General features: G+C 41.9%; 1 pseudogene; it reads right to left on the minus strand.

Moving 5' to 3' along the window:
- Nucleotides 1-8,855: 8,855 nt before the first annotated feature.
- Nucleotides 8,856-9,677, minus strand: LOC129024233 (calponin-2-like; annotated as a pseudogene).
- Between the last annotated feature and the right edge of the window lie 4,857 nt (nt 9,678-14,534).

Below are 14,534 nucleotides of genomic sequence, written 5' to 3' on the forward strand. Positions count from 1 at the left end.
AAGACAGGCATAGGAAATCACAAGAGTATTGATTGGGGAAGTGATAAATGTCCATGAAATCTTCACAATTTATGTTCAGAGATTGCAGTAAAGACAGGTGTAAGAAATTATAAAAGTATTAATTTGGGGCACTAATAAATGTCCATGAAATCTTCACAATTTATGTTCTTTTGCCATGGCTTCAGCTGGTCCCTCTGTTCAGGGTCCCTGACTTCCTGCAACAACACCTCTTAACCCACATCATGGGTTGAAGACAACATTGCCAGGAAGCCTTCAATCCTCTAGAAGGGCATCATTTGTTAGGTCCTTTATACCACAGTTTGGAGTAAAATAGGCAATGATTAGAAATGTATCCCTCATGATAGGCTCTATAGCAGATTATACGATAAAGGCCATGGTTATACAGCAGACTTTAAATTCTCTTGTGAAAGTTATGCTAGATAATAGAATTGCTCTAGACTACTTACTGGCTAAACAGAAGTATCTGTACAGCTGTTGGCACTTATGGCCTACAGAGAAAACATTGGTTTCTCTGAAACATTGGTATTCTCTGAAACTGAATAGAGATTCAGTTTCAGGGGATTAACGAAAAGACTGCTTAGTTAAGTGAGTTGACTCTTTGGCTCATTCTTGGATCTATTTAATTTTAGGTGGTTTGGTTTATGGAGACCCTGCATAAAGAGCATAACCCAAACTCTTGGTATTATCCTCCTGACAGTCATAATAGCAGTCTTCCTGGTGTGCAGCCATCTCTAGAATGTCAAATGTTCTCTCTTCAGCTGGAATGACAAGAGCTGAAAGAAATGTGTGACCGCGAGGGCACTGTAACCTATAAATGACATGCTGAGGCTGGAAACCCAAAATGATGGTAACTGAGAGTGGCACTAAGGTCCTAAGTTTTGGTCACACTCTCACCTAAATGAGAACATGACCAAGAAGGGGGAATTTTAAAACAAAATTAAGGGAGGCCATTGTTTTGGACTGAGCTCATGCACTAGGTCCCAACAGACCAGACTAGTCCAAAATGGAGTCTCTCATGCTAAATGTGACATAAAGTAGACTTTAAAGAGAAACACATATCCTGGAACAGACCAGGTTTTTTTTTTTTTTTTTTTTTTTCTCCTGTAAACAGGACATTCTAGCATAAGGAGGTACTCGCTATTCTAACACTGAAAAAAAAAAAACCCTGAAGTCCTTGAACCCACCTTGCAAAACCCACTGTTCTACTCTTTACCAGTGGGTTTTAAGACCAAATAAGTACATTTATGATGGAGATAATGACATCAATGACTAAAGTTTTGGTCAATCTCAAAATTGAGAAGATGACTGAAAGGGGGAAAATGTTAAATCAAGTTTAGCCTAAAGCTGCCTCCTTACATATTTTAAGCGCAGCCTAAAGTTTTTTCTGTACATTGCAAACTATAACAAATGAAGGTGTAAACTGACCACAGCCTACACTTGTGCCAATCACTGAGTTTTGGCCAATCAAATGTAGCCAACTGTTCAAACTATGTTCAAATAAGGCAAATGCAGAGCTGTGGCCAATCCAGCTGTTTCTGTGCCTCACTTCCATTTTCTGTATGTCACTTTCCTTTTTTGTCCATAAGTCTTCTTCCACCATGTGGCTGCACTGGAGTCTCTGAGCCTATTCTGGCTTGGAAGGCTGCCTGATTCATGAATTGTTCATTGCTCAATTAAATTCCTTTAAATTTAATTTGGCTGGTTTTTCTTTTTATCATTAGACATAGGAAGAGTGTGTCCTGGGTCATAAGTGAAAATTTTTGATTTCATAGGACAATTTAAAGCCAAGAGTACAGAATGTTATATTGGAAGAAAGCATCTCCTTAGAGAGTAAAAATCTTTTTTTTCTTTTCTTTTCAGCTGCAGGAATTCAGTCAATTCAGAGGGCTTGTTCCCCATCATTTGCAATTTTCCTTTGGGTTTGACCAAGTGGGGTAGAGTTGGTCAAACCCAATGGAAAAAAGACTGAAATAACAACAAAACAGAAAACAAACAAATTAGCAAAAAATAGTTAAACAAAGCAAACAAATGATCACACAATTTATATAATTACTGAGCACTCTAACTGTAAGGAGAAATTAAGACCAGCTGGCTGTTAATCTTAACTTTTAGTCATTAAGGAGAATTTCCAAGACAAAATCCCAACTCAGCTACTTACCTAGAAATGGGGCCCAGGCTGAAGATTGCTCTCTACCATCCCAGAAGGAGAAAAAATCTCAAACTGGACTTCCTTGGAAGCAAGCTGAAATTGCAGAAAGAAGTTACCTGCCTTCCATTGTCATGGAAGCAGGAAAACTTGCTTTCCTTGTTGGAAGCAAACAAAACTCTAGAAAATGAGTTGTATAGCAAAATAAACTTTATATCTCAACCAAATTTTGGGAGATGAGGGATTATCTGGAAGGGGAGCTCCTGGTCCCCAGCAAAGTATCCTGTTGGCTTTGTTACAGTAGGTAGCTAAGCAGACATAAGCAGGACAGGAGAGCCCCCCACCCCAGGAATGTCAGACAACCATCAGGTGATGGTCAGGCAATTGTTAAACTGTCGCTCTAAAATAATATTTGGTCACAGCTGGCACCAGGGAAAGGCAGTCTCCCAATGGATAGGAATACCTGCAACTGGTGATCAGCAGCTTCCCAATAAGATCTTAGGAGTTGGGTGAGCAAGCTCAAGCAAGTGCAATAAAAGGCAAAATTGCAGAGTCTAACTGGTATATGACCTTCCCCTAGGTCGACTGGTAAGGGAAAAATGCCTCAAGTGAGCATGTGCATAACTTCAGTAAAAACACTGTGCACAGGACCCCTTCCAAGTGCTGGCAGGCCACTGCCCATGCGGACAGTCTGCCCGCACCTCCCCCCCCCCCAACAAATGATAATAAAGGGAAAAGAAACGAAACCTTGCAACCATACGAATGTATAAAAACATGAAGTCAAGGATCGGATGAGACACTTGGATCTCTTAAGTCACCTGCTTGGCCCTCTTCCAAGTGTACTTCCTTTCACTCCTGCTCTAAAACTTTAATAAACATTCACTCCTGCCCTAGTACTTGCCTCAGTCTCTCACTCTGCCTTATGCCCCTTGGCCAAATTCTTTCCTCTGAGGAGGCAAGAATCAAATTTGCTGCAGACCTATCAGATTTGCTGCTGCTAACAGTTTGAGCAATAAAGCTAGCCCAGGTTGGTACCAAGCACTCATAGATTTATCAAAGGCCAGGGCTACCTCCACTGACAGTCCCATCCATTGGTCACCAATTTGTAAACTGGACAGTATCTCAGACAAGTCTCTATCAATTTAGAAGTTTATGCTGCCAAGGTTAAAGACACACCCAAGAGACAGGTCTGTGCCTTTCTCCAAAGATAATTTTGAGGGCTTCACTATTTAAAGGGGAAAAGCGGCTGGAGGGTAAAAAGGGATGTCATTGTCACATTACTGAATGCACATGTTTCAAGAGTAAAAGAAGCAAGTAGAAAAATAGTCAATTATGTATGCATCACTCACTCAGTAAATCGGCACTTTACGTAAGACAAGATGAACCTACAGTAGCTACCTGTGGGGATATTTAAACTTTTATCTGTAGCTATCTGCTGAGGAACAAAAGGAAAGGCAGCTTCTTGCATAACTCAGCTTTCAGCTTAATTTTTTTCTTTTGGCATAGTCAGTTGGGGTTCCATGTTTTTATTTTCCTTTCAAAGTATCTGATTTACTGATTTGGAGATTTCTTGCTTCTGTATAAGATATGACACTTAAATGTATTCAACTATAACATACTTAGAAGAAGAATGCACAAATCATAAGATACAACTCAAAAAAAGTATCAGAAAGTGATCATGTATAACCTGCATCTATGATGAAAAATAGAAGATTAACTATCACCCCAGAAGCACCATTTATTTTAAATTTTAATTTTTAATTTTTTTAGGCTAGTCAAGTGAAACAGTCAGAGTGAAGAAGGAGCAAAGAAGTCTGTAACTAGTTATGACCAATTAGTCGTAAACATCACTGCACTTGTGTCAGAGGCATGTGAATCAGAGCAACTCTATCTTAAATAGAAGCTGGGTAAAATGAGGCTAAAACCTACTGGGCTGCATTCACAGATGGTTAAGGCATTCTAAGTAACAGGATGAGATAGGTCAGAACAAGATACAGATTGTAAAGACCTTGCTGATAAAACAGGTTGCAGTAAAGGAGCCAGCCAAAATCCACCAAGATCAAAATGGCGACAACAGTGACCTCTGCTCATTCTCACTGCTACACTCCCACCAGCGCCATGACAGTTTACAAATGCAGGGCAACGTCAGGAAGTTACCCTATACAGTCTAAAAATGGGAGGTATGAATAATCCACCCCTTGTTTAGCATATCATCAAGAAATAACCATAAAAATGGGCAACCTGCAGCCCTCAGGGCTGCTCTGTCTATGGAATAGCCATTCTTTTATTTCTTTACTTTCTTAATAAACTTGCTTTCACTTTGCACTGCGGACTCCCTAAATTCTTTCTTGTGCAAGACCCAAGAACACTCTCTTGAGGTCTGGATCAGGACCCCTTTTCTGTAACACTTGGACCAGCCAAAGCAGCACTTAGTTTTGTTTCCTATCACTGACCCAGTTTCTTCCTCAAAGATGACCATCATCATGAATCCTAACATCACAAATAAGTTTTGTCCATTTTTGAACTTAAATATAAATGGAGATAAGCAGTATTACTTTTTAAACTAAACTTTTTTTTGAGATAATTGTAGATTCACATGCAGCTGTAAGAAATAATACAGAGAGCTTCCTAGCACACTTTGCTCAATTTTTCTCAATAGAAACATCTTGCAGAACTATAGTATATATCACAACCAGGACATTGACATTGAAAAGGTCAAGATACAGAACAGCTGCATCACCACAATAATTCCTATTGTTGCCTTCTACTTCTTATGCCACACCCCACTCCATCCTGAACCCCTGGCAATCACCATTTCTATAGCCTTGTCATTTCAAGAAAGTTATATAAATGGAATCATACAATATGAAAAATTTTGTAATTGGCATTTTTTTCACTCAGCAGAAATTTTTGGAGATTCATCAAGTTTGTTGCATCTATCAATAATTCCTTCCTTTTTATTGCTAAGTAGTGTTCCATGGTATGGATGTTCCATATTTTAACTATCTACCTATTAAACTACATTGGATCATTTGTAGTCTTTGGCTCTTACGAAAAAAGCTTCTATGCATACGTGTATCATTGGTAACTTCATGTGTCAGCAGTGATTTCCATGTTTCAATAGTAGAACACATCTCTCTTGGCATGGGTTTTCATGGATGGTTCAAAAAATAAGCATATCGAATAATAAGTCTGGCCGGGCACAGAGGTTCACACCTATAATCCCAGCACTTTGGGAGGCCGAGGCAGATGGATCACTTGAGGTCAGGAGTTCAAGACCAGCCTGGCCAAGATAGTCAAATCCCGTCTCTATGAAAAATACAAAAAATTAGCTGGGTGTGGTGGCACATACCTGTGATCCCAGTTTCTCAGGAGGCTGAGGCTGGAGAATAGCTTGAACCCAAGAGGTTCAGTGAGTTGCAGTGAGCCAAGATCGTACCACTGCACTCCGGCCTGGGTGACAGGGTGAGACTCTGCCTCAAATAATAATAATAATGATAACAAATTTGTGTATTTAAGAACATCCCCCAATCTCCCGTACCTTGCCTAAAACCTCAAAACCTACCTTGCAGACTCTTTTTCCTTTTTTTGAATCCATGTAGGAATTCAAACGTAGATGCCCCCTGGGATTATTCCCTCTAAGCCCTATCTGGTTCTCAGCTCCTGCCCGAGGCCTTGGCCACTGATCTCTCCTTTTCCTTCCCACACAGCACCAGTCTACCCCATGAAGGAAGTACTTGAGCTGGCACCACTCTTGAGGTTTAGGTGCAAGCCTAGCCCCAAGGGTGGCCTTCAGTTTTATTCCTTGTGAACCCACAAAATTCCAAATCCTTTCCTCTCTCCCTTAACCCACAGAGGGAAGCCCTGGCTTTGATCTTTGGACCTGGCCTTCTCCATCCTCCAGCTCTTGGGAGGACCACTCCTTGGCTAGTTTATCCTTTTCCCTGAGCCTTGAGCCCTGGTAATATATCAAGCTTAGGGCCTGACTATTGGTCTCCATGGCTAAGTCTTCTGGATGTCTCCCACCTGCTCTCATGCCTTCTCATCAAGACACTGGGAATGTTTTTGAGGATATGGATGGCGCAGGAGAGAAAAGAGATAAATACAGCAAGCAAAGAAGGAGGCAATGAGTGCACAAGGACCCTTAGAGGCCATCCGTTTGAACTCCTCACTGGACAAATGAGGCAACTGAGGCCAAGTGTGGGATCCACCTTATATGCAATTTTTTATTGTGCTCTTTTCAATCTTGAGAACTTTTCAACAGTATTAAATATTCATCATAAACATAGATTTTAATGGCAGCAAAGTATTTCATTCTATCACTGTACCATAATTTCTATCATCATTCCCACAATATTGGTTTGCTTTTCATTATCATAAACAATGTTACAATTGACATAATCAATAAATATAAATGTATGACAATGTCTGATTGTTTTTCTAGATTAGAGTCCTATGTGTAGAATTACTGCGTCAGTGAATATGAATGTTTTTATGGCTAATGATACATATTGCCAATATACTTTCTGGAAAGTTTGTGCAAACTTATACTCCTATTGACATAGCATGAGAGTGTTTATCTCAACATGTTTTTGTCAACACGTAAATTTTTTTAAATATTGGCTACTGATAATCATGAAAAATGGTAACACTTATTTTTATTTGCATTTTTGATTACAAATAGTGTTGAGCATTGTTATATGTTTATGAGCCATTTAAACATATTTTTCTATAAATTGTCTCTTATGTTCTTTGACCGTATTGAAATTGAAATTCTAGTGTTTTGCAGCCAAGAAGGATGAACTTGAAGATTAAGCATGATAAGGTCAAAGGACAGAATTAACATAAAGCCATGACCTGGGAGGCAGAAGCACCAAGATACAGTTTCAGATCAGCTACTTACTCACTGGGTTATTTAGGTAAAACCCTTCTATGCCTTGGTCCTCAGTTTCCCAAATGAGCAAGTTGAACTATATGAACTCTCAGTTAATGTAAGACAAGGTCTTGAAAAGTTTACCTTTACTGAAATGAAAATGGTAGTATTTCCCACCAGGTGGCTATAAGAACTATTGCTTTCAACACATCTTGCTCTTTCCAGAGAAAAATGCTAAACAGGTACAGATCACCCTGCTTTTTCTGACCAACAGCTAGAGAAGATACTTCTCTAAGTTAGGGGTGATGCTGCTTCCCTCCCTGCCAACTGGTGGCATTTCTTCCCTGAGGGGATCAAAGAGTGGGTTGATGACTTCTATCAAGGTGGAAGAGGAACATTAAAGGGGTAAATTGAGTGTATTTTGACACCCCTATATGAGATACATACACCTAGTATCAAGAGAGAACCATTTACAAATGTATTCAAAGGAAATCAAGGATATTTGTTTCCAAATATCTTTCAGGAATGGGCTTTCAATAAGGCTCTCAGTTTGAAAATGAAGCAGAGACAATATAATGTGAGGTTGCCTTGAAGTGCTTTCTTTTCTTTCTATCTGGCAACTATTTCTTTTTTTTTCTTTTAGAGATAGAGTCTTGTTCTATCACCCAGGCTGGAGTGCAGTGGCATGATCACAGCTCATGGCAGCTTTGAATTCCTGGACTCAAATGATCCTCCTGTTGTAGCCTCCTGAGTAGCTGAGACAACAGGCATGTACTACCACGGCAACTAGCAACTATTTCATCTCTGGGTGCATAGGTTTCCATTATAATCCCTCTTGTTAAAAATACTAATCTTCAGAGACAAAGAAGGTAAGAAGCAAGGATAGTAGAATAGAAGGAGTAGCCACTGTTTTATTTTTTTCTTCCTGACAGCAGAGGTCTTTATTGTATTTGGTCCATAGTCAGTGTTTCACATTATTTCGTGGTGTAGATTCCCCAGGTGAAGGTCCCTGTGCAGTACTTGGCAGGGCATGTGGTAGGGGGAGATGAGCAGTACAGCTGGTCAGGCCTGGAAAGGGAAAAGGAGAGCTGGGAGCTCCTTAAAACCTATTGAGGGCCACAGTAGGGGATTGAGCATGGGGAGGGGGCTTAGCCCCAACAACTCAGAACTCCACTGTATTGCATGGGTTTCAGTTTCCCTACCAGGCCCCTGGACAGGGTCACAGTTGTTGATCGGAAATCCAGTCACTCACGAGCCTAAAATATTTTAGGACTATGGCCTGGCCCTCTCACAGAGGACCCATTTCTCCCCCATTTCCTGGAAAAAAAATTTCTTTCGTGAAAACTTCCTGAAACTTCTGTGGGTACAGAAACCCACAAATTGATCAGCTAACAAAAGGGAAGGGGAGAGGCAACCAGAAACATTTTAGGGCCTGTTTCCCTCCCTGCCCAGGTCTCTTCTCCCCCGCACAGCTTGGCCCACAGCCTGGATGTCCCTGCCAGGGACTGCGACCCCACAAGCATCTGGATATGGCCTTGAACCCTTTCCCCCACCCTGGTGGCTTAGTCCTATAAAGGAACCAAGGCAGGGGGGAAAAAACTTGCTGCTTAATCCCATGCAGCTGCCCACAGACCCTCAGTTAGCAGCACTGAACAGATTAAAAGAAGACATGAAAACACAGAAAATCCCCAAAACCCAGATAGAGTGATGATGTGGGGAGACAGTGTGCTTGGGAGCCTCAGTAACTGGCCTCCTTCTGCTAGGAGGGGGGATACTTGAGGGCCTCCCTTGGGCCTGGGAAGTAGCCACTGGGCCTTACAGGCAGTACTTGGGATCATATATCTGTTGACCCAGGCCAAAGACCTGGCTGCTCTGGTTGGCACCCTGTGTGTAGCCCATCTGCAGGGACATGGAGTTGTCCCACTTGTCGGTTCCCAGCTTGTTGTCACAGATGTGCCTCCAGGTCCCAAGAACTGTTATGCCCACCTGGCTGGCACATTTGTTTGTACCCATCTGGAGACTGATGGTCAGTAGATCCATGGGGGACAGATATAGTTCTTGGGGTCAAAGAGATGCCCCTTCATGCTATAAGCTGTCATGCTGGGCTGGCTGGCACATTTGTTTGTGCCTGTCTGCAGCCCAGTGATATACTGGTCAGCCTTCATGGTGGCATTGTACAAGTTCTGCTCCTGCTTCTCTGAGTATTTGGTGCTAATGTCCACAACATTCTGAAGCCCCTTTGTCTTGGTCTTCCCCGCCAGGGCTAGAAGAGACACCTGCAGATGTGTCATGTTCACACTCTCAAACAGGTCATTGGCCTTAAACAGGTCCACAGGGTTCATGCCATAGCTAACCATGGACTTGATGAAGTTGGAGAGGTTTTCTAGCTGGTGCTAGCTCTGCATAGAGTGGTTGACTTTGGAGACTGAGCCTGTTGGAGCTTGTTCATGAGTGTGCATGAAATAATCCCGTCCTTCAGATCCTTCTGGAAGTTGGGGCCAATAGAGAAGCCCATGAGTCCCTCAATCCACCTGGGGAGCTCAGCCTCCTTCTGAGCGATGTATTTCAGCAGGAGCTGGTTCTTGACCTTGACCAAGAGCTGTACAAGGGCCCCTTGTTGAATTGTGTGGAGCTCATGGCTGGCAGGAGTGACTGACAGGATGGGATGGGACAGTCAGGTAGGCATGGGCCTGGGATGCTCTGGGCTCTGCCACTGTTTAATTTGTACCATTCACCTAGCTGAAGCCTTGTTTGGGTTACAAAACATTAACGGTCTCACACTCAAAATCAAAACTGCAGAATGTGGCCGAACATATTTTCTTAGAGTAGGCCAGATTTTTGTTCAAGTTGGTCAAGCTCTTGTGGCAGAAGGAGTCCCATATTGCAGCAATACTCACTGTTAAACATTAGCAGAGATACTGACAAAACATAGTTTCAAAGAAGATTGTTAACATGTGCTATAGTTTGGCTATTTGACCCTCCAAGTCTCATGTTGAAATTTGATCCCCTATGATGGAAGTGGAGCCTAATGGGAGGTGTTTGTGTCATGGAAGGTGGATCCCTCATCAATGTCTTAGTACTGTCCTCCAGGTATTGAGTGAGTTCTTACTCTACTAGTTCCAGCAAGAACTGGATGTTAAAATAGCCTGGCACCTCCTCCTTTTCCTTTTTCTTTTTTTTTTTTAATTATACTTTAAGTTTTAGGGTACATGTGCACAACGTGCAGGTTTGTTACATATGTATACATGTGCCATGTTGGTGTGCTGCACCCATTAACTCGTCATTTGTCATTTACATTAGGTATATCTCCTAATGCTATCCCTCCCCCTCCCCTCACCCCACAACAGGCCCTGGTGTGTGATGTTCCCCTTCCTGTGTCCAAGTGTTCTCGTTGTTCAATTCCCACCTATGAGTGAGAACATGCGGTGTTTGGTTTTTTGTCCTTGTGATAGTTTGCTGAGAATGATGTGGTTTTTTTTGTTTTTTTTTTTTTGTTTTTTTTTTGAGACAGAGTCTTGCTTTGTCACCCAGGCTAGAGTGCAGTGGCATGATCTTGGCTAACTGCAACCTCTGCCTCCCAGGTTTAAGTGATTCTCCTGCCTCAGCCTCCCAAGTAGGTGGGATTATAGGTGCCCACCACCATGCCTGGCAAATTTTTGTATTTTGTAGAGATGGAATTTCACCATGTTGGCCAGGCTGGTCGTGAACTCTTGAACTCAAATGGTCCACCTGCCTCGGCCTCCCAAAGTGCTGGGATTACAGGCATGAGCCACTGTGCCTGGTCCTTTTTCTCTTCTTGTTTCCTCTCTCACCATGTGGTCTGCACACACTGGCTCCCTTTCTTCTCCCATCATGAGTGGAAGTATTCTGAGGCCCTCACCAGACACAGATGCTGGCACCATGCTTCTTGTACAGCCTGCAGAACTGTGAGCCAAATAAACCTCTTTTCTTTATAAATTACTCAGCCTCAGGTGTTCCTTTATAGCAAGACAAATGGACAAGGACAACATGCTACTCCTTTTGAGGGAGGCCATGAAGCATAAGCAATGTGTTTTCTATCTTCTTGGAATAGAACTAGATGTCAATTCATGTCCAGTTTCTTCTTGGATATACATTTATGTATCTTTGATGATTTATGGTATTTTAATGCCTGTTTAATGAGCATCTAGAATGCAAACAGTCATGAATTTGATTAAAAAGACATAGTACCTGCCTTCTAGAAGCTTATAGTTCAGATCTTTATTGGATCCTTAACACCCTGGCCTGAACTACTCCTCCCAAGTTGGGTGAGGTGCCTTTCTCTGGACTTACCTAGCACCTGGACATGTATATGTTACATTATTGTCATTGTCATGTTATATATCTCTACACTGAACTTTTTTTTTTTTTTTTTTTTGAGACAGGGTCTTGCTCTGTTGCCCAGGCTGGAGTGCAGTGGCGTGATCTTGACTCACTGCAACCTCCGTCTCCCGGGTTCAAGTGATTCTCCCGCATCAGCCTCCTGAGTAGCATGCCACCATGCCCAAATAATTTTTGTATTTTTAGTAGAGACGAGGTTTCACCATGTTGGCCAGGCTGGTCTCAAACTCCTGACCTCAAGTGATCTGCCCACCTTGGCCTCCCAAAGTGCTGGAATTACAGGCATGAGCCACTGCACCCAGCCTCTACACTGAACTTTCTAAAGACAGAAATTGTACCTTGTTTACTCTCAGATACTTGGCAACTATTTTAGAGGCTACCATGGAGACTAGCCAGCCAATATATAGGCACTGAATGAATGATCGAGTGCCCTTGTAAAGAAAGCAGGACAGACATTTTTATTCTCATTTTGCAGATGGGGAAACTGGGTTCCAGAGAGAGATTGACTTGTTCAAGGTCATAGAAAATTAGTAGCAGAATCAAAATTTGAACCAAGAACTTGACTAGCCAAGCTTCTTCCAGCAAGAGGTGAAGTTTTAGAGGAGAAAAACCATAAACAACCCAAGAGAATGTTAGTTGTGTACATGGCATGGGAAAAAGTGGTAACGTTCCCAATCTCAGTGGTTACAATAGAAAACTTTAGGGAAATTTTCAAGCGTCTTTGCACTCTACACTGGGACATTTTTTCATCATCAGATACCTACACTGTCATAATTTATTTTGCTCATGACTTATTTTCCCCTAACTTCCTGCCATCTCTGCTTTCCCTTTAGTTCATCCAAGAAATATTAGAGTTTTTCAAAGGGACTCACTTGGAAATGTGCGGGAAACAGAAGAATGAAGAAAAAAAGACAAGAAATCCCAATGCAAAGTGCCAAGAACCTGCACAGCCCAGAAGCCCTATGCTTAGAAAACTGGTATCTAGCCCTAAGACTTTGTACTTAGAATTTACATTGTATTCATATTATTATGGCTATGTAAATATTACTCACAGCTATTCCACATAATATATAATGATTACCTTTCCTTTCTTATAGCCCTTCGGTTTTTTTCCTGGAAGTAATAGCCAACATGATTTTCATTTGTTTCATTTCATATCTACCTATCTGATATGATTTGGTTCTGTGTCCCCACCCAAATCTCCTGTTGAATTGTAATTCCCAATGTTGTCAGCTTCCATGAGGTGTTGGGCCTGTGGGTGCACAGAAGGCAAGAACTGAGGGTTGGCAGCCTCTACCTACCTACATTTCAGAGGATCTATGGAAACACCTGGATGTCTAAGCAGAAGTCTCCTGCAGAGGCAGAGCCCTCAAAGAGAACTTCTTCTAGGGCAGTGTGGAGGGGAAAATGTGGGGTTGGAGCCTCCACACAGAATCCCCACTGGGCCACTACTTAAGGGAGCTGTGAGAAGAGAGCCACTGTCCTTCAAACCCAAGAATTGTAGATCCACTGACAGCTTGCACTATGCACCTGGAAAAGCCTCAGGCACTGAACGCCAGCTCATGAGAGCAGCCATGGGAGCTGAGCTCTGCAGAGCCACAATGGTGGAGCTGCCCAAGGCCTTGGGAGCCCATTCCTTGCATCAGAGTGGCCTGGATGTGAGAAATGGAGTCAAAACAGATTATTTTGGAGCTTTAAGATTTAATGACTGCCCTTCTGGGGTTTGGACTTGCATGGAGCCTGTATTTCCTTTGTTTTGACCAATTTCTCCCTTTGGGAATAGGAGGATTTACCCAATGCTTGTACCCCCATTGTATCTTGAAAGTAACTAACTTGTTTTTTATTTTACAGGCTCATAGACAGAAGGCACTTGCCCTGTCGCAAAAGAGACTTTGGACTTGGACTTTTGAGTTAATGATGGAATGAGTTAAGACTTTGGGGCACTGTTGGGAATGCATGATTGTGTATTGAAATGTGAGAAGGACATGAGATTTGGGAGAGACTGGGGGCAGAATGATAGGGTTTGGCTCTGTGTCTCCACCCAAATCTCAATTTGAACTGTAATTCCCAGTGTTATGGGAGGAACCTGGTGGGAGGTGATTGGATCATGGGGGTGGATTCGCCCTTTGCTGTTCTTGTGATAGTGAGTTCTCACAAGATCTCATTGTTTAAAAATGTGTAGCATTTTCCCCTTCACTTTCTCTCTCCTGCTCCAACGATGGTAAGACATGCTTACTTCCCCTCCACCTTCTGTCATGATTGTAAGTTTCCTGAGGCCTCCTAGCCATGCTTCCAGTATAGCCTGAAGAACTGTGAGTCAATTAAACCTCTTTTCTTCATAAATTACCCAGTCTCAGGTAGTTTTTTATAGCAGTGTGAGAACTGACTAATATACTGTCTCTAATTATTCCCCCAAATTTCTTCTAGAACTGTAAATTTATGTTGTGTATTGGCATGTATTTCTTTGAGTTTTATTATCTGTATTGGCATGGTTCTTTTTTAGCTTTGTCTTATTGGCGTTCTCTATAGGTTCTTGAATCTGTAGGTTTATGTTTTCTGCCACTTTTGAGTTTTCATCCAATATTTCTTTGGGTATGCTTTTAGCCCCACTCTTTCTCTTCTGGAATTCTTGTGATACAAATATTGGGTCTTTAGTTGTTGTCCCTAAGGCTCTGTTAATTTTTTTTCAGCCTATTTTCTCTCTACTGTTTAGATTGAGGAAATTCAATTGATCTGTCCTCAAATTCACCAATTCTATATTCTGTTATCTCCACTCTTTTATTAAGCCTATCCAGCAAGGTTTTTAATTTGTTATTTTATTTTTAATTTCTATAGTTTTCCTTTGGTCATTTTGTATAACTTCTACTTCTTTGCTGAGCTTTTCTATTTTTTCATTTGTTTCATGAGAATTTGTAATTACTTACTGGACTATTTTTCTGATGTTGCTTATTGTGTTAGTATGCCCTTGTCAGTACTGCTGGATCACCTGGTGTTTTTGATAGAGGAAAGGATTCTCTGGCCTGAAGTGACAGAGGCCATTTCCTGAGCTGAGCTGGATCACTTGTTGTGGCAGGGCCACCCTTGACTTTTGCTCTGGACCTCCTAGAGTCTCTAGGGAGAGGGTGAGTCTCATGC

This window comes from Pongo pygmaeus, chromosome X, assembly GCF_028885625.2.
Source record: "Pongo pygmaeus isolate AG05252 chromosome X, NHGRI_mPonPyg2-v2.0_pri, whole genome shotgun sequence".
Lineage (NCBI taxonomy): Eukaryota > Metazoa > Chordata > Mammalia > Primates > Hominidae > Pongo > Pongo pygmaeus.